Genomic DNA, 22284 nt, shown 5'->3' with positions numbered 1-22284 from the left:
AAACTGCTGCGCGGTGTATTGTCATTATTGCTGTTATCGTCGTAATCACTCTATACGACGCGTGGTTGAAGAAAGACCGAAACGAGAAATAGGTATTCCAGATTGCGCGTTGTGAAAATCGATTTGTTTTACATAATCATAGGCGCATGCCCGAGAGCTCGAGTTTCGGTGTCCAGTGCTCTCCCTCCGTCACCGCCGTTGACAGTGTAGTCCGACGTTAAAAAACGTGAAAATTACGCAAAAAAGAATATATTAACGATGTAGATTTACGATTTTAAATTTTCGCAACTGTTGCTGTGAAAATAAAAATAAAATATACGTAAGGCCTTAGATAAAACACTTATACACTTAAATTTGGTATGGACAAGTCGGTATAATCGAGAATCGTAATAATTATTGTATTACTACCTATATATAGATCCTAGATCCCTAGCATATTATACGTACTTTTAGACATTAGTGTTGACTGTTGATAAAAAGTATTTTTAACAACATTGTTATTTAAGGAAGTAAACCTTAATAATTAGCAAATCGATATTTAAACACTATACTTAAATTCAAAATATTATTATTTAAATGAGTTGATATTTTATTAGATACATATTATACATTTGCTAGCGTTTTAACTGCACACGATGTATTAATAAATAACCTGTTACTTATGAAGTAATCTATACTTGCACATAAAGATCAAATTAGAAAAATATATTTTTTGAGTACGCCACTGACGTATACGACCATGCGCTGTTGCAACTCTTTTATATCAAATTTCGCATTATGTTGTATTATTTATTCGAAAAATAATAAATTTAATTTGATATTTCAAATATTAAATAAATAGATTATAAACATATTAACTAGAAAGCAAAAATATTTCATATTATTTCGCTATGAATATAATAATGTCTACTGATATATAGTATCTTATTCGACCACATAGCTATCAAACTACCTTATGCACTTCGTCTAAATTTTACTTTCGGTAAACAAAATAAGGAAGTTTTGGTAGCTGTATACAGGTGTTTTGAAACTACTATAAAATACAGTTTGTTCGCGTTATTGGCATAACAATGAATATTTTAAACAATTGTTGTGATTGGGAGCTGAATGGAAAAGTATCAATATTTTCTTTTCGAAGTAACCCAAACCCATCTTATCTGTAAGAAACACAATAGACCACAAATATTTCGAAAACACCAGTAGTAACTATTTAGGTACGAAATTACTCCACTGACCTTTGTGTTTGTAGTGCACTTATAGCGTTGGAATAACAAAAAACAGTTTAATATAAATAATATTTTAAGCCTCAACAGACATCATTATAAGACCAACAATACATTTGAATTGTTATTATTTCTGTATGCCTAAGTATATTATGTACAAACGATTCTACTAATTCCCAATGGTTTTTCGAAAACTACATTTTCCCACCATTCCCTGTTTAGTGTTTATACATATAAATCGGAACTATTGCAGCCTTCAGGAATACAAACATTTAATAAACTCTTCATTTTTACAATTGAGCACAGTTCACATTTTTACAGGTGGAAAGTTATCGTATATACTATAGAATTAAAATAATAATAAAAATAAATATTATCGAAAAAAACAAATTATAGAATCATGATTCTTGAGAAAAAAAACAAATACAAAATGTTATGCTTATATAATTACTTTGATTTAAAACTAATCTTTGTCGGACGTAAGACTAACTTGAAAAATAATAATGATCCTCATACATTAAAAATTCAAAACCTACAAGAAATATGTTCAAATTCTATATTAAATATAATATAATATAATATTAGAATTTAGAATACTCGCTTTCAGACTTAATTCCATTATTGGTCCTAAAACGTCTATATCATCAACAGTTTAAATATACCTGTCAAATGCTACCTGTCCTCAATAAATTATGATTTATTATCCATTAACACATATATAATTCACTAATACAATTTTCTGTACACGTTATGGCTATATTATTTTATAAATTTTTAATTTATTTATTATTATTCAATAATATTATAATACAATAATTGTTATAGGTAATCATTAATAATGTATACATCTGGTTAATACTGTAAAAGTGAATAATAATGCTTACTATTGCTATGTATTTCAATATAACAATAAATAAATAATTTATTGTATACCCATCTGCCAATAAACCAAAATGAATAAATAAACGAATACTGCTCGTGTACGGCAACTGATAAAAATTATATATTATTATATATAAAGATGTCCGACTTCTGGTGAAGTGTCTTTAAACCTTATATTATAACACTTGTATAGATAATAATATGCTGTACAAGAATATATAGCTTATTTTTGTGAACAAGGAAAGGATAACCATCGCAGTTTTTATACAATTTTATATAGCGTTTGACAGACAATAATAATGTTGTCTTTTTTGGCCACCTTCCTTCCTATCTGTTTAAGCAATCTAAAAATATTTACAATAGCTTAATTGTTGACCATTGTTGCAATATGTTTACCGAAATATTATTGTTGTTATTATTGTTATTGCATTATTCTTTTCCCCAATTATTGATGGTATCGAATTGATCGAGCGGATTTAGCTACCTTTTCTGGACATACAAATCTGAGCTCAAATAACAACAACCCGTAAATGTACACGATTCCGTAAGCCTGCAGTATAAAGCTACCTACCTATTGTTATATTTTATTAATTCAAACCATACTTGCGGGATTTTTCGGTCGATATAATATTATAGTCGCCCGACTAAGGTTTTTCAAAAATAACAGTTTATTATTCAAGAATACGCGCTTGGCGATATTATTTTTCTATATACGAATTGTTGCACAAAAATATAAGAGACGAAATCTTTGAATTCGTATTTTATTACATACCTACCTATAAGTTTTCGTTTAGGTCTGTCGTGATTACTATGAAAGTTTAAATCATACCAAAACATAACCACTGCCATCATCCGTTTTTGGTAAAACGCGTGATTGTAAAATGCTATGCCAGTGCTATTGCTATGCGTATATCTACATCTATTTGGTATACGTTTGCAAAGAAAATATTGGTAGGTATTGTATTTGCCAACGTGGGCAAACTGACACCATTCGACATATTCTTATACCATCATGTGCATACACCTGGCTTTAGTGTTGCTTTTGTGTCTCAGATACAATCTAATTTTGTATAGAGTTACACGGTAAAAGGCTTAAATTCCCACCAAGTAAAAACGTAAAATGTCCATCACGAGAGTCCGCGGGCGGAAGAATATGTTCGCGGCTCATTACGCCCCCTATTTTGCCGCTCTATGTTATTCTTTATTTTTTTGTTACAAAAACAACATTTTGTTTATTGTTGTTGTTCGACAGCCCTCATAAACCACAACAACTCGACAATACACATAGGGTGTAGATCTTCATTAGCTGAATAATACAACATAATTGCCTTTCATATAAAAGGAAAAATGCTTTATACACTTATTCGAATGGATAAAACGAAAATAAAAAAAATCTAATCTAAACTGTTTTAACCGTGGGACCTTCTGAGCAGCCGTTCTCCGTAACAAAAATAACACAAGCACGTTAAATAAAACTCACGATAAATCTTAAATAAAACGCAATGGCATAATAAATATTTAAAAAAATAACTGTAACAATTACTATTATTATTAGATTTTTATACCCTACAACTAATTAGATTGGTATGTGATATTTATAAATTATTTTTCGTACTAAAATATATAAATTGGTTAAAATAATTATGTTGTGGCTACATACAATTTATTATATAAATAAACTACAAATTGTATTGAATTAATAATATAAAAGTATGTTTTTGATATTCAGAGTCCATTTGTTCACATAATTCATCGCATCACTAACATAATGCCAGCTCATAGTGAAGTCGAGTCGTTAGAAGATTTAGCCAAGAAAAAAATTCATGAAATTCTCATGCTAAATAAAGACCAAATAAAAGAAAATGCATACAAATGGAGACTTGTCTTTATTGAATATCTACCGGGAAATATAAGAACAGATCTTTTATGTTATGGGTAATTATTCATTAAGCTGTTATTTAAGTATCAAGTTTATAATAATTACTGAGCAACAGTTAAAATCCATCAGGTTTTCAAAATATGATAGTAAATCGTGCAGACCCAGTTACCCACTTCAAAATTGGGTACCATTTTCAGTCGCCCTTTTTGACAAGAGAATTAAGTATGTGCCACCTATATGCATTAATGATTTAGAAAACGATATACCACTATTGGCGTCTTTTATATCGTATCTATGGACATATCGTCCCAATATCGACAAATTATTTATGAATCTCGTATACGTATATGTGAGTGAAATGCGTCAATAAAACGTATTTTATATTTTAAATTCACCACTTATAATATGTTGTAAAACTGGTTTTAGAAGAATTGCAGTAGATGGAATAACTGTAACGATAGTATACAATTTTCAATGAATATTTTAAGCAAGTGTTTTGATGAAGGTTTAGCAAACAATTTAGTGCAACTCCAGCTGACCTATCAATGTGATGATTCGATTTTAATTGCTATTGGTCGACATTCAAAATGTCTAAAAATGTTAGATGTTTCATGTTCATCTTCCATAACAGTTGATGGTATCAAAAATTTCATATTCAAAGTATATAAATACATCATATAGCTTGTTATTTTCATGAAAATTTATGTTTTAAATATTAATTAAATTTTATCTGTATATTAAAATGCTTGTGTTAAGTAGATAGTACATAATATAATAATATTATTAGAAGTATTCAAGCTGTAATATTAAAAAAAAACCTGATTTTTTTTAGGATCTAAATACCTTACAAAATGATATATTGAATGGATCAGAGGTTCAAATATACGCATTTTTAAAATGTATAGTTGAAAATCGAGCAATATTAAACACAGTTTGTTTTACATTAGAAGAAATACGATTGCAGTATAATAAAACCGATAATTTAGGGTGGATTCTTATTTTATCTTGCATCCAGAGCCTAAGACATCTCGGATGGCCCGGAAAATGGTTAAGTACCTACATTTATGTACTCGTACATATATAGGGTACTTAAAGTGCGTCAATTAGTTATAACTCAAGTTGTTTTAGCTTAATTAAAAGGAAACGCCTAGAAAAAAATGCAAATACCAAATAAATATTTAAAATTTAATTTATATTCGGTGGATTATAACTTTGTTTGTCATAATAATAGGAATATAAAGAAAATAATCATGACCGTTTGGCATGAAATAATGAAACCTAAGGCATTCAATCTAAAATCGATTACTTTGGTTGATTGGAATATAACTTGTGAAGAAATATACATGATGTCTGAATGTTTACCAAATTTAAGAAATCTAGTTACAACATTAACACGAAGTTATGAACCATTAAATACTATAAACCATCAACTCTTATTAAAGTTCTGGAATAAATTGAATTCGTTAACATTATTCATAGAAAATTCGATTGAATACTTTAAAGTTTTTTGCAGAAACGGATACGTTCAAAATCTTTCTGAATTAACAATTAAAAGTGTGGTAAGCTAGTTAGTGATGTATATAATATTTTTTAATAAGCATATATAAGTATAGACTATGAACTTAATTATTTTTCATTTAGATAAATATTTTATTATAAATTTAAAATAATAAAATAAGTAAGATTCAAATTTTACACAAAAATTGCATTTTTAAATATTAATTTTCATTTTGTTAATGCGTATTTATGATTTTATTTCATATTTTCAGGGGAAATATTTGTGTTGGGAATTTTAATTAATGGTTCAAACGTTTTGAATCTTATAAACCTATTTCATAAATTATTTCGAAAAAAAAATATTTTTTTTTCTTTGAAGCCTTTCTATTTATTTTTATATTTCCCTAAAGGTACAATACCTATAATAAGTTTGCAATATTTTACACAAATCCTCTATTAGTTTCTCTCGTGTCATTTTTTTTTTTTTAATAGTTTATTAAGGCTTCAACTACATAGGTTTTTAGCCTACTTTAATTAAAATTTATACAAGAAAAAGAAAGAAAGAAAAATATATATATGTATCCATTAAGTTTTACAATAAATTTTACTACATTATTATAGTTACTATTTACAATGGGTGTTTAGTGTTTATATTATGGAAAAATGTACTGATTGCAGCTGTGTTCTCATCTTTGAAGGCTTGATAGAGTGTCATTTTATTTGGTTTATTTTACATAAATACCAAAATGTTTTTTAATTTTTAGTTGCATACCTATTTCTGTAGTTTTTAATGTATGATTGAATACACTCATATTCTTTTAGTACATTAAATTCACAGTATTTATTATAAAATTATTCCTTTTCAATGTAACAGCAATAAATACCCACCTATATTATACCAAAGTTTTTTTTTTATTTTATTAATAATATAAATATATTATATTATATTTATAATTATTCATATATTTATTTAATATAATACTATTAATTTTTAATTATTCAACGCTCTTAAGAAAATCAATGATTATTATTCATTATTGTTATTTTTTATAGACATGCACATCGCCTATTCGATATTCTACAAAATAATTTAGCATTTTTATATTAAATTAATATAATATCAAATACAATTGTCTAAATAGGTAGTTAATAGTTAGTACCTATTGACTGATTGATGAATGATGATATAATATCATACAAGTATAAAAATAATTGTATTTTATGTAACTAATGAGAGTGATTTACAGACTTTAGATATCAGCTTTGATCTAGCATTATTACAAAGTGGTTGTCCAAATCTGATAGTATTAGACATTGTTTCCACATTACTTTATATAAGACTAAACCCAACTGGAAAATTTAAATATTTAAAAAAAGTAACAATGGAAGCACCATTTGCAGAAACCAAATCTTGGTTTTTATTTTATGGCTGTCCATCCTTAGAAGAATTTCAAGTATAAATATAACATATATTAATTTACTTTTAGTTAAAAATAATATTCATTGTAGCAATTACAATTTTAAAAATATATATAGATATTTAACGAAATGGATTCTGAATATTGGAAGAATATTTTTATCAATCCACCATCATTAATATGTCAACAAATGAAACGTTTAGAAATTGTATTTATTCTTCCTAACGAAAATACAAACTTTTTAATCCAACCATGCGTCGTAAGTATGCAGTATTATTGCTTAGTCAGTATTTTAACTATTTGAATATTATAAAGTTAAATACTCGTAAAATAGTTTAAAGTAAACCCAAAATAAATATTATAATAGATAGTTAATTTATAATCAATATGTTAAATTTGAGTTCAATTATATAATGATTAAAATGGCTTTATTTAATTTTGCTAATTTTAAACCTTAATGCAAATACATAGTTTAATTTTGCTTTAGAGCTTATACATTAATCGCATTTGATAAAAATAAATAATACGATAGACGGTATAGATGGTAGTTACCTTTATTATTAATACATTTTTTTTCAGATGAATTATACAATAATAACAGAATTTATAAGAAAATGTTTAGTATTGAACATATTTGGTAATATTCTAAATTTCAATATGAGTACGCAAGATACCGAAAATATACATCATTTCATACGTATGCATAACTATTCGTTGACAATATATTAATATTAAAACATTTATTTTGTTCGTTTTTTTTTTTTTAACCGATAATTAGTGTATTTAATGTTTTTAATCAGATTTTAAATTTTAGTTATGACATTTATTTTTATCAGATCTTTGGAAATAACATAAGACACCAATCTATTCTTGCCCATTTAAAATTTAATTAAAATAACCAACAACTCGTTTAAAATACTCTTACAGCATGAAGTATTTTTTGTAATACATAATATCAAAATTAATTGAATATAATTATTGTTAAATATTGTGAAATAATAATATAAACATTTATACAATGAGACATTAATATAATGTGTACTTTAAAAGTTAATTATAAATAAATATTAAAAATAAATTACTAATAATTGTAATCATTCAAAATAATAGTGAATGTATACTTTTTCAATATCATAAATAAATAAACAATTTAGGTTTACTTTATTCATTATTAAATTTTCAAAACTGATTATAAATAAAACACAATTTCTAGTAAAATTATTAAGTATATTTCATAAAAATCGTGAGACACGAAAATGATTCGTACTAAATAAACGTTACGGAAAATAGACTCCGGATTCGAAATCGACACAGAAACACACAGAGCAAAAGACAGCTGTACATTATACGTGTGTATGTTTATTTGTGCTTTATTGTGCGGGTTTATACACATAATCCAATGTTATTCTTTCATTAACATCGTTCGAGTTGATGCCGACAATAGAAGGCCACCCCACATATGAATCGCTCGGATTATAATATACACAGACGCACATATAATATTATATTATTTTGATCGAAATGGCTCGTAGATTTTTTTTTCCCCCCCATGCGTTACCACCATTGCCAACGTCCTACTTGGATATATTTATTAGCGGTCAGGGGTTCTCAATGAAACGGGGGGTGACAAACAAAAACAGCCTCCGGGGACGTCGAAACAATAAAAACAAAAAATGTATATCAAACCTAGTAGATTGATTTCCTTATCAAACAATTATGTTAGTTATACAGAAATTCGTTTTTTTTTAGATTTCGATCAAAAATTAGGGGGGTATATAAATTTTAAATTGATATGGGTTACTTTTGAAACAGTAAAAATGCTCAACAGATTTACACTCACCATTTCTATAAAATGTGATTTACAACATCGTGTATATGGTTTATTATTTTCAAATGTTCTATAGTTATCTTCAAGAAGACCGTGAAGAATAGGAAAAGTCTTAAGTCATACCATCAGCGTTAGTTCTACGGAAGCGCGTATTTTTAACAATACTGTTTTTGATTTAACCAAGCTCGAATGATTGACATATTATTGAAATGATCTTGTTATTAAATCTTTACTTTTAAGTTTAACGACAATCATTGCAGATGTTATATATTATTAAAATACCACATTGAAATAAGTGTCATGGTGGTATATCACCAGTGTCAGAATTTGTTTAAATTTACTGCAAATACTCTTTAGCTTAAGAGTACTCTTTATTTTCTTGTTAGTATAATATTTATGTGTTATGCGTTAATCGGATTAAAAAAATAGAAAGATTATTAATTGAATAATACTATTTTTCATTTCTACATAACAAAAACTAAAATTTATACTAAATACTCTTGATTATAATAAATTAAACTATTAAATTTTATGTTTTTAATAAATATTTGTTCACAATAGAGAATAATTATAGTTCAATTTTTAACAACCTACCACTTCAAAACAGATGTTAACTATAAATTTTGGTATCAAAAATATGAATTTTGATAAGTATATACGATTTAAAATAAATAAAAAACATTTTATTAATTAAAAATAATAAAAATGCATTTCCAATTTGTACTTATATAAACATAATACTATTAGATATCAAAAAAAATAGTAGATACTAAACATTTATTGATCTTATACTTCCAACGTAAAACATCATTTAAAAATAGATAACTGCGTATATTGTTTATGTATACTCATACGTAAGTTTTACTATATTTATTATTATAATTTATAATCCAATGATCGAAACACAATGAAAATAATTCACAGATGTAAAATCTCTAATCCGATATGTTTGAAATGTTTGAATAAATAATACCACGCTTGTTATACCAATATCGATATGCCTTATTAAATCACATAAATAATTCATTCGATGTAAATCAACTGATCAGGTATTCCAGGTGAAAAATTAATTTTCTATTGAGATAATTTTAACCCTGGTTCTAATACTGAGTATATTTTCAACGAGGGCACGAAATCAACAACAATACATTGATAATTTCGTTTCACAAACATCTTGGTTATAAATCGGTTACAAATAAACCTCCATTCAGTGACATTAATAGTTATTCATTTTTTAGTGGTAAGTTAGATAGGTAGGTATTTATGCAACAATATAAAACGTAAGTTTTTCCTTGTTCAAGCCTTTTAAAATAAAAATAGAATCTTTTTGTCTTTAAAAATATCAAATTATCCATTATTTACAGTAATAAAATAACAAAATTAGTATGGTTAACGATAATGTTACTTAGATGTTGTAGGAGTAGCATAAAATAAAAATAAAACAAATTTTAGTGAATAAAAATTATTTAGTAGACAAATTTAATTATATAATATACATATAATATTATATATTATGATTATCATGGTAAAATAAAAATATACAGTTGATAATAAGAGTTTACAAGCATAATATGATGTCGTGTTTAAAGTGTCAGCTTTGGAATGTCATGGTGAGTATATGCTACCGCATCATGAACGTTAATTTGCCAACCACCATTTCAGTACCACATAACATAAATACTTACTGTTAGTGTACCTTTGTATAATATTAGGTATACTGCATACTGCATAGCATGTACCTAACAATATTTTTTATATCATTTTAATATCACCATGTACATTTTTGCTATAATAAATAATAAAATAACGAGAAAACACTCGCGCTAAATAGAAAATTATTTTTCACATACCTAACATATAATAATACGATGTCTATTGTCGTGAGAAAGAAAGTCAACCAGAAAGAAACATTTTCCACCAAAGGGTTTACCATCGTTACCAGATTTATTACACGACCCGATACGTCGATATAAATTCAGAGCTAATAAATATGGATTCGCAGCAGCAAACAATAAATGGCATATAAAAATTTCAAGCAAACCAATATAATGTACCGACAGGTTTATGAGTTTTAACCGGAGGGGCTAGCCCAAGGGGGTTAACGAAATAATAATAATAACATTAACAACTAAATTGAACAAATGAAAAAAAAATTGAACGAAAACTGTCTGGCAATAAATATATCTTTATAATCGTATGAAATTCTATTTAGGTTTTTAAAATAACCCCAATCAGATTGGTTCTATTGTCGAAAAGAAAAGGGTTATAATATATATTGTGTCATACGTGCGGGGTGGTGTAGCGGGAAAAATTATAATAAAAAATAAGCCAGATTACATATACATTATACAATATACATATATAATATATACTATTGCACGTTTGCTTGTATGCAGGGCTACCGAACAATATTCACATCCTAACTAAAATGTTGGCTGTACATTGGGTTCACGCCCATTTTTTTTATCGTTTAAATAATAAATATATATACATCCGAAATGGGGCGGACATTTGGATCGTGGTACAGCCAATTTTAATAGTAGTTGACATTATGTTAAACATATTTTGACGACCGATTGAATTCATTATAATATAATAATACAATAAGCCGATGCAAATTAGACAAAATGCAGTTTTAACATCTCACTAAAAAAAAATTATTATTCGTAGAATCGTATTCGTATTCAAAATACAAAATCCCCTCACGATCAAATAAACAATGAATATGATATACTAACAAATTGTTCTAATTAAATACTTAATCTAACGCCTGGTATGCACTTGCACTTATTAAACTACTAATGAATTATTATATTTTATTACCATAAAGTATAACAATATTTAAATTATCCACTTTCGTATCTATATGTATAATGATTGTGCTAAAATTATATTTACTATTTATACTGTCTGATACTCTAATATGTTTCCATACGATTAGATTGTAAGAATAAATGTTATATTCTTGAACCTTGATCCCGTATTTCACTGATAATTAATTAATATAATATCTAGAAACATTGTTCTACTTCGTCCATAGGTAATGTGAATACATGAATGAACAATATCGATTAATATAAAACAATTGCAAATAAATTATAAGGATAAAATTTAAAATAAACATTATGTTGTTAGGATATTTATGTATTAGGATAATTTCAAAAATCGTTCTTCCGTACTAAAACTTATAGGATTCATTTGAAGCGCTTTTATCAAAATCGCATATCCTGTAAATATTAAATATTTAAATGTCTAATATTTATAAAACGTTATATTTAATATACGTAATACACAGTATATTATTATCAATGTATGCTTATTATGTTGTGCGTGTCCTGTGATTTCTTTTGGTTTATTTTTTCCATACATATATAATATAGAGATAAGTACAATAAATAAGAGCGTGCGTTTATATATAGTATATAACTATATACAAACTCATATATACTCGTATATACATGGTATTAGCCTATAGTCGTGTTCCCCGGAAGCAAAGTCAAGCAGTTTTCTGGTCACGGTATTTTACTGTAAAGAAATATATACATGTATACGTTTAAAACGGACCCTTTTTTTGCCCCGTTTACCCTAAGAGGGTTGAGTAAGGCAGAAGCTATACGGAACAAAACAACATAATACTTTATGTACCAATAAATAAAGTGTTACGTCGCATAAACCAAAAATGGGACATTATAATATATACTATATATACACCGTATATAGAACACAGTATCAACGGCAGTATAGCCGGAGAGCAGCAGGTTGCAACTCTTCTCTCCCTCTGCGCTTACAGCAGCAGCATCTCTGCACGATCATATTGTATATAATAATGCGTAAAAGGGCTAAAGAAGCTGCTTCTGTGCGTGACAGGCGTGATATTGCTATAGTTTTTTTGTTACTTATTATAGTCGTGTATACGTACGTATTATGGACCGGGTCAGTGTAGCCTATACGGCAGCGACAGTTTTTTCTTTTTCTTTTTTTTTTTTTGCTCCGAGTGCGGGTTCTATATCACCAGCTACTACGCGCGTATTATATACATACACTATTATACGGGGCCCAATATAAACGACATACACACGTTACGCACTCCACACTCTTGGCGCGCTGTATACAATCCACCGAAGGGTTAGACGTCCCGCCGATTCGCCAAAGGCTTCTTCTTTTCAGCCAAACAAAAAATATGTATACGTGTATATATTACACACACACATATATATATGTGTGCATGGCGCACAGTTGCATGTTAAAACGATACTCGATTGTGTTCAGTAGCGACGGAACAAAATGTGCATATAGTTTGATATTGTTTAAGTGCCTTACATATTATATCTTTGACCATCTGGACACGACTTGAAATAAAAAATAAAAGAATGATACAATAGATATACATTTTAAAAAAAGAACCTCATGCCACGAAAGCGGAAATATAAATTCTAATTTACACTTTATTTAAAATGTTTATGTATACATCGTCTATCACAAAACGAGTATTTATTCCAAAAGAATACGAACAGGACAAAAAGGTTTTACTTTGTCATTAAATAATATACTTAATATGACGATTATAAATTAATGGTTAAATATCACTAAACCTGCAGACATCATTAATATTAAAAATCAACAATGTAACAGTTTTTATAGAATAAAACATTATGTTCCTTATAATATTTGACTGTATCTAGTTCAATAACTTAACGTCACTTAAAAACCAAGAATAATTACGTTATTTAAAAGTATTTTCAAAAAATAGTTTTAATACATTTATTTTATTGTCCAAAAGTTGTCAAAAATCATAATATACTTTATAGTGCACACTTAAAGAAAATTTTAAAACCAATCATATGAAAATCGTGTTTACTCTAAACCAACCCTAACCATAACGTATCCTATAAATAGGTGTACTCATACGACTATCAATTATTATATACATCATTGTACCAATTCGTTTCGAATTGTAACATAAACATGATACACTGACACTTATATACAGGTATACGTACACTATGAAATCTAAAATAAAATCCATTTAAATAATAACTGTCTATTTTGATAACCTTGTAAACCCTAAATACAAAACTATATTCGGTTGGTAACAAACAGAACAAGTGTACAGATACACGAACTAAAATATATTTCATGTACCTATATGTGTATACGTATTACAATGTATTATATACATGTCTATCAATTTACACGGCCAACATCTCATTATATCTATGCGTGTTTGTGTATAATAGGTAGGTATACCACTTGACAACGGTTACGCTAAACGTCAGCGAAATTCGGTGCGCGTTCAACAAATATATGTATAGGCACAGTAGGTACATCATATATATACACGCTGCAACAATAATAATACACGAATCGGTCTATTCTACTGTCACAATATCAAATTTCATTGTGCAACACTTTTAAAAAGTACATAACAACATCTATAATAGGTGCTCGTGTAGAAAGTTGTACCTATATCTTTGTTTGAATTATTATTATTATTATTATTTGTTCTTTACTACTTTACGTCTTTACGATAATAATACGTATCAAGCGTAATAAAAGGTAATGGAATCCATTCGTCGCTGACAGCACCCATGAACGTCAGTCGCATGTATGGCTGCATATTTCGTTCACCGCAAAGTTTAGAAATGACAGCACTATAAAATATTATAATAAACGAATCTAGACGTCTAGGTATGGTATTTTTTTTTTTCAAACAACTACCTAGTTATATACACACGTGGGAATAGATAAAAAAAAAAAAATTAATAGTGTCTTCACATCGACGACTGTAATAACGTACAACTATTGTCAACAATACGGATTAATTATGATGTTGGATTTGTTATCTAAATATAAAAACCTATAATAGTAGGTATAAACCAATATATACCTAACGTACTATAATGGATATGTGTACCAATGTATTAATTTTATGTTATTGTTATCGTTTGTACAAGGGTAGGAAAACCAGTCTTGAAATAAAAAAAAATAACTTGTGGTTCTTGAATTACTCATTCAAATAAAAAAAAAAAATACTCTTGAAAACTAGTTAGAGCATGGCGTGGAATAATTTCGGTTTCTTTTCATACACATGCTGCAAAACCCATTTGTCTTCATTTACCGACAATTCTTCCTGTTAATAAAGTGGTCCGACCATATGATATCGTAATGAATAAAGTCAAGGTCCTTGACGACCCCTTGAACCCTCTTCTTGAAACTTGTTTAAACCCGTTTACTATACATAATATGATTTGTTATGAAAATGTATCTTTTTTGATCAAATGCCGTATCTGTGATGTTTTTCATGGAATTCAATATACGTTTATTTAAAAGTTAAAAAATATATTTAATATTTATAATATTTGACGCCTTTGATAGAAAATTGTTATCATCGTTATAATTATTATTGGATAAGCTAATAATATACGCACATGTATGTATAAATATAAAGAGGATAAAAATTGATAATTTACTAACGTATTTAGCAAAATCAAATTTTTATTATTTATAGTACAAATATAAAAAGTACTGAAATATTTAACGTTGTGTAGTATACGATTTTTATAAATGCAATCTTATACTTTTTAAATAAAAAATACTATATAATATGTGTTGAAATGTTGATTTTAAAGAATTGTATAAAAAAACACGAGCAGAGACTTTTTTATATTTCTTTATACGCTAAATGATCAAAACATTTTTCAAACCATCACTGAATAAAAAAAATTCACCATATTTTCAATAGCTTAAAAAATATACCTATGTATCTATTATGTGTGCGGTCAGTTTTGAGGTCCATTAAGTAGCTACCCCGGGTAGATATTTGACATTGACAAAGTCGTGGGTCTCTTTTCAAGTGTTCCGACCGGAAATAAACGCTAAAAAAATGTCATTTAAAAGCCCACTGCCGCCATAATACAATTTGTTAAATTCGTACCACTCCGAAACCCGGTAGCATGTTGTTACAAAAAAATATTTGTGTTAGACGTTGTTGTGTATTTTATTTATTTTTTGCACACGACTGGGCTTACGCAACAATGTACATAAAGGTCAAGAATCCATTAGTAAACAATGTACATCAGAGTTATGCCGAACATTATACTGTTCTTTGAACATATATTTGTTGGGTCGGTCGGTCGGTCGATGATTCGTTTTGCCTTGTTTTTTTATCATATTATTGTACGTATTGATTTGAAACGCAGAAAGACTTTATTTAACTTATTTCACATATTATATCCGGTGGTCGAAATTGTTAAGAAATAAGAACTAACCACCTATATAATATTATTTCAGTTGGGTGTTGTGTTCAAACGCATGTATATAAGTTTATAGCAAGTAAAGAATATGTTTAATATTTTTATGTACATATTATATTATTATTTATTGTTTTATGAATTATGATATTTAAATTCAAAACCTGATACGCTTAAGTGTATTCGTCCGGCTAGACATACGGACTGCGGACTGTTTTAATCCATCTTTGTATTGACAAAAGAGATTAATGCTATTGAATGACCAGTCGATATCGTCTTGCAGGATGTCACATTGTTAATAGAAGAAAATATTATATTTTTTAATCCAGTTATACCTACGCAATGCCTAATCCCCGGACTTAAATATCGCGGAATACATACGAGTTTAATACCCACAACGGTTACAAGAGCATTGAATATGTTACGAAACATTCTACATGCGAATTTAAGCTGTTTTTAATACAATAAAACAAAGTATTAACAGAAATTATAACAGAAAACCAGTTTAAACGTAGTGCATCCATTTTTATATTTGCATTTTCTGACTTAATATTAATAACTACAAAATGCATATTAATAATGATAAACATGTTTTATTTTCAAATGAATAACTAACGCCTATCGACATTATTTTGTATGGATCAAATGCATATAAAAAAAAAAATACAGCATGATAATTAATGATAATAATGATCATTATATTTTCAAAAGTCAATTAATGGGCATTGTTTTATATTTTACAAGTCAAAACAAATTGTATAAATTACCTTTACAAAATACAATACGTTTAAACTAAGTCATCTTAGGTTATAGTTGTTTATTGTTTACAATATTTTGAAAGTTAACTTCTATTAGTATAGAATACAATGCATACAAGTAAAATGAAAAATAAGAACTTTTAGTTCCACTTGTCAAAATTATATACTTTTACATTTACTGTACATATTATACTCGAATAATAACCATAATTGGGAATAAAATATGGAAACCATAACTCAAAAACCAAATTTAACATAACCTAACTGAACAATAAATTATGTATGACTAAATATAGATGAAAAACAAATTTAAATGAATTTATCTGCAAAACCATAAAATCATTGACTCTAAGAAAGTGAAAACGATATTTTTTGGTTTAATAGATACCTACATTTTTCTACTTATTATTTAAACAAATACTTTTGCATAATATATATATACCTGTAAATATTTACAATCTATATAATAATTTAACAAATTAAGTAAATTCAATGAATGTAGGAATATTGAAATTAAATATATTCATTTATACTATAATAACTAAAATTTTGTTCCATAGTATATTATATAAATAAATACAACTATATGTATATTCTAATCATTACTACAAAATAAGCTTAGGCCGTTTAAACATTAATATCAATAAAACCTTTTCAAATATTCTGAAATATTAAATTATTAGAGGTATTGCGGCTTATTCAAAAATAAATAACATATCCATCAACTTAGGAACTATTTCAATCTGTGTAACCGGATCTGTTTGTAATATAACTAATAAAAATCCATAGCAGTGGGCAAAAATTCTCTATTTATTGTTAGGGTTTAAACCTAACCATATTATTGTGCATACATTTTCAAACAAATATTTCCCCTCTATTGCCTCATATAAGCAAATGTCATACAACAAAATACAATTTGTATCATATGAACTTGCGGTCGATTTAGAATCCCTGTCAGATAACTGGATCGTTATATTTTAATGCATGCCCATATGACCCTTTTACACTGGTGATTGTCATCTACCACCAATGATAAATGTACCCGGGTCATTTATATTATTATTTTTGTTTGTTTGTTTATCTGATGTAGGAATTTGATACTTTGCGTAGCGAGCCAAACGTATACTGAATTTGTATCATTTACATCGTATATTATAATATTGTACTCTATAGCAATGTTCTCACGAAAATAGAATAACCGTTATATTGAAGATTTAACCAAACAATTGTATAATATACCAGTCGTCAGTAAACATACTATTATAATAAAGTGAAATATAATATATCTCCGAAACGCGAGAGTAACATTTTTATTTCTATTTTATTTTTTAATGCCAGTCGTATCGAAACATATTGTTTATCTAATCGTTTTTAATACAGAATAAAAATTCCAAACGTATATTAACGTAGATATACCTTGCCCAATTCGTAATCGCTGAAATCATTTTCTAACCTACTTTATATCTACCGTATGTAGGTACTTAAAATAGTGTATTGAAATATTAAATTATTTGTTTTAAACTGACCTAACCTATATATTATTTGTAACAAGGGTGTATTAATGTTATTATATTCTTTTTCGCCATGGTACACGCCTCATTTCTATCTATTAGCGATTGCACTCTACAGTGACACAAAACGAACGACCCTGCTGGGTCGTTGTGGCCCAGTTGCGGTGGCCACAAACACTTTTTATTTTTTTGTCTTCTAATGAGACTACATAATTCAAACCTGGATACATATTATAACACACACACCATGTATATACAAAAAAATAATAATAATAAGCAATGGGATAATAGTGGTTAAAAAAAAATTGAGCTGACGATATTTTTTTCGGCTTCACGGGAGTCTGTTCAGATCCAAAACCGCAAATTCCACTTAGGTGGCCCAAGTAATGTTTATCATTGTCATCTATTGTTTCCATAGAGTCATAATTTTCTTGACCTTTGGTGTTCACTCACTTCCCACGGTGGTTCAACTGGAATACGAATATAAAATTCATCGAAATCGTCTATACCTATACGCATAAGGACACTGCCCTCCCCCCATTCTATAATATATATAAAGTATTTACCTAGACGTGCTTAATACCCCATGATGGTTACCTTGACTTAAAACATCGCCAATATTGCACTTTGTCAATTGACATATTCTCCGAGACAAAACATGTCAAGTTTTCAACAGTTGTTTGTATTAGAGTATGGTATGAAAAAACATTAAGACAAACATGTGACAACGAGACTTCAACGGGTGACAAACAAATTTCGTTCTAGTTCTCATTGTATGTATACAACAATACAATAACAACATTGTTTCGAAAAATTTCTCCCTCTGGAAAAGTGTATTCATATAAAACCGGAGGGTACACAATTCGCAGGGGATGATTTAGTGACGACAGCTCTAGGCCATAACAATGACATCACCCTGGTTGTAAGTGGTAGGCTTGCGCTCGCTTATAATCGCATAAATTTATGCGGATTCCGTGTACAAAATGAACATAACAATGTATACGTTATAGTTTCGCCTGGCTGTCAATTGTAAAATAAACACGTTTCGAAGAAGTCATCGAGTGGTTTCTGACCTTTTTTGTCTGTCCCTTTTCATAAATGAGGTTGACTGTTGAACTGCATTGTGAAAATATAACGCATTGCAATAACTACAAAAAAAAAAAATAGTGAGTTATAACGACGGATAGTAGGTTAGACGATATTTTACCTTCAACAATTTTTTTCTTGTTTAAAAGAACATTTATATACTTTTTTATCGAGTGGAAGTTTTTTTCTTTACGATGTTTTTTATTAGATTAAATATAAATTAAAAATCATATAGGAATATATATCGATGCAATTGCATACTACATTTACTTACATGATTTATGGCTATACGATAACGATGTACCTATATATGAATGTATGTTACAATCTACCAGGAATAAATTTAAATCCCTAATTTGTAAATACAAATTTATTTATAACAATATTGACATTATTCTAAGGTTCATTCATTATCATCGTAAAGTACCAATATAACAACTTTATTACAATAACTTGTTCTTATATAGAATACTAAGTATATACTCATATCAAATAAATCCGATAAATAAATACTATAATTTTTGATATAAAATATAATTTATTAGGTAAAGAAATATTTTTATTTTTAATTTGTAATAATTGGTACGTTGGCTTGTACTCAGTTTATTATACTAAATGTATTCCACAAATCGTTAAGAATAATATTAATTTTTCAAAACAATAGATCAAAATATGGGCCACTTATCGAATAATGCCACAATATTTTACATTGTTATTTATGCTTATACCCTAAATATACCCGATCTAGACGGCCGTCCGTATAAATTTTATTCATATATTATGTAAATAACTAGGGTCCCAATTGTTGACATATACGACTATTAATACAATATTATTATTATAATATATAACAAAACAAAATAATTGATGACCTTAATTAATATGTTGCTCGTTTTTTTTGTTTATATATAAGTACTTACTATATATCATAAATATTATTATATTACTTTTTGTTAATTTATACACAGCTTTACAGTAGATACCTACCAACTTCAGTTCATGATGCGTAGTTCACAATTCCACGTGAATAGGTAACTATTAGTTTTATGTATGAAATAATATTAAATTAACATAAAAATAATTTTAGATAATATTATTAATAAGATAAAAATTGTCGAGTAGATTATGGGTGGATTTTAACTATGGGTTGAATATTTTTACCCTTAATACCCACTTTCACATGTTGATAACTCATTTTATTCAAATTAAGTGCACAAGACTTATAAAATACAATTGAATATAACTTGGTTTAAAACATGATTGATATTCGATTTATTATTTATAATAATACGAATAAATAAGCTTAAAATATTTCAAATATTTGTCATAATAACCCTTCGATTAGCATGAAACCGTACATGGAAAATATTTGAAGCCCAATTAGTGGAAATTCCAACGAGGATTTGAGCGAAAATTGGATTACGGCTGTTTTGAAGGCGTACGAAATCGTACACGCTACATCACATTCAATCGACCGTCCGTGTGGCAAATCCCACGCACGCATGAACAGGCATTGAAGGATTATTATTTGCTGCAGAGGACGTGCTGGGCCAGTAATAATAACAGTGTTAAAATCCCGGGTTCTTGGTGCGATTTTAATAATATGCCGAGATTTTTTTGGTTACACAATCGTTTGTGGGTTTCCGTTGGACCGAGCTTAATTCGATTACACGTCCCGGAATGAGCGAATTTGACGCCCGATTGACCACAAAGCGCTGTGCATGCCATGCAAAAGGGTCTGTAACACTCGAAAGTAGTTCTCACGTAGCCAACGAATTGTACATAATTCGTAAGTTCCTAATTTGATTACACGCGTTGTTTTTGAAGCAGTTTTCGATTTGTTCTTGTCAAAAAGTATTGAATGTGTTCATAATATATTCCGAGTATACAATACTATACGAAAAATATAATTTCATAGGTATTAAAAACATTGTTACCTTATTATAACTATTATTGCTCCAGTAATTATACAATTCATTATTTTAAAAATAAATAACGATCATATAATTCCAAAAATACCTTTTTACTTTCACTCACGATATTATAAGCAATGATACAATGTGAAGTAGGTATGTATTATGTATCATGATTTTTTTTCAATAATAAATTAATTCTTCGTACTAAAACTAGGTTGTTTGTTTTCTAAATTAAAATATTTATAGGTAATTTAAGTATAGGCATTGCAGCAGTCACATCATTTATAATTTTCAATTAATATATTATCCTTTTTTGTTTATTTTTTAGTAACAATAAATATACTAAAAATACATTACATATTTATAACATTTCAGTAAAAATACAACAAAAGACTTCGTTATATTATTATTATATTAATATTTTTCTCATATTATATTATATTTTATGGAAATAGAATTAATTTCTGAAAGTACATTTGTTCAAACGAGATCGTGGCAATCCTTTAAATACCTATAAATAATAGGCACCTACAGTATTATAGTATAGTCGATCGTTTCAGGCTTTTTATATAATATGATAACTATACCTAAAACAATTTAAATATATAGGTAATTCAATAACGCAGAAAGTAAAATAAATGAGTAGGTACAAAGACATTAAGTCCATGCTGAAATCTTAAGATCGTTGTTGGAACGTGTATAATAATTATAAGTTATAGTTATGAATAATATACTTAAACAGTGAAATGACTTCTAAATATCGAATACTCTCGGTCGCTGAAATTTTTTTTATCTATTCGGAGATATTCACTATTTGGTTTGTAAAAAACTAATACTTTGTTTAAAAAAAAGTCTGTTATTTATTTAAATATTGGTCCACATCGACGTTTGATATGGACCAAATACTGTCGGGTACATCAATCGCGCTGAAAATCACTGGTAAAGAAAGATAAACAAAATTAATAAAAAAAATATACATATAGTGAATTGCACGATCGATTCCTAAACATATATATATATATTATAACGTGTATAG

The sequence above is a fragment of the Rhopalosiphum maidis genome, chromosome 2 (assembly GCF_003676215.2).
Source record: "Rhopalosiphum maidis isolate BTI-1 chromosome 2, ASM367621v3, whole genome shotgun sequence".
NCBI lineage: Eukaryota > Metazoa > Arthropoda > Insecta > Hemiptera > Aphididae > Rhopalosiphum > Rhopalosiphum maidis.
The sequence above is the reverse complement of the archived record's forward strand: the minus strand, read 5'-3'. Positions refer to the sequence as shown.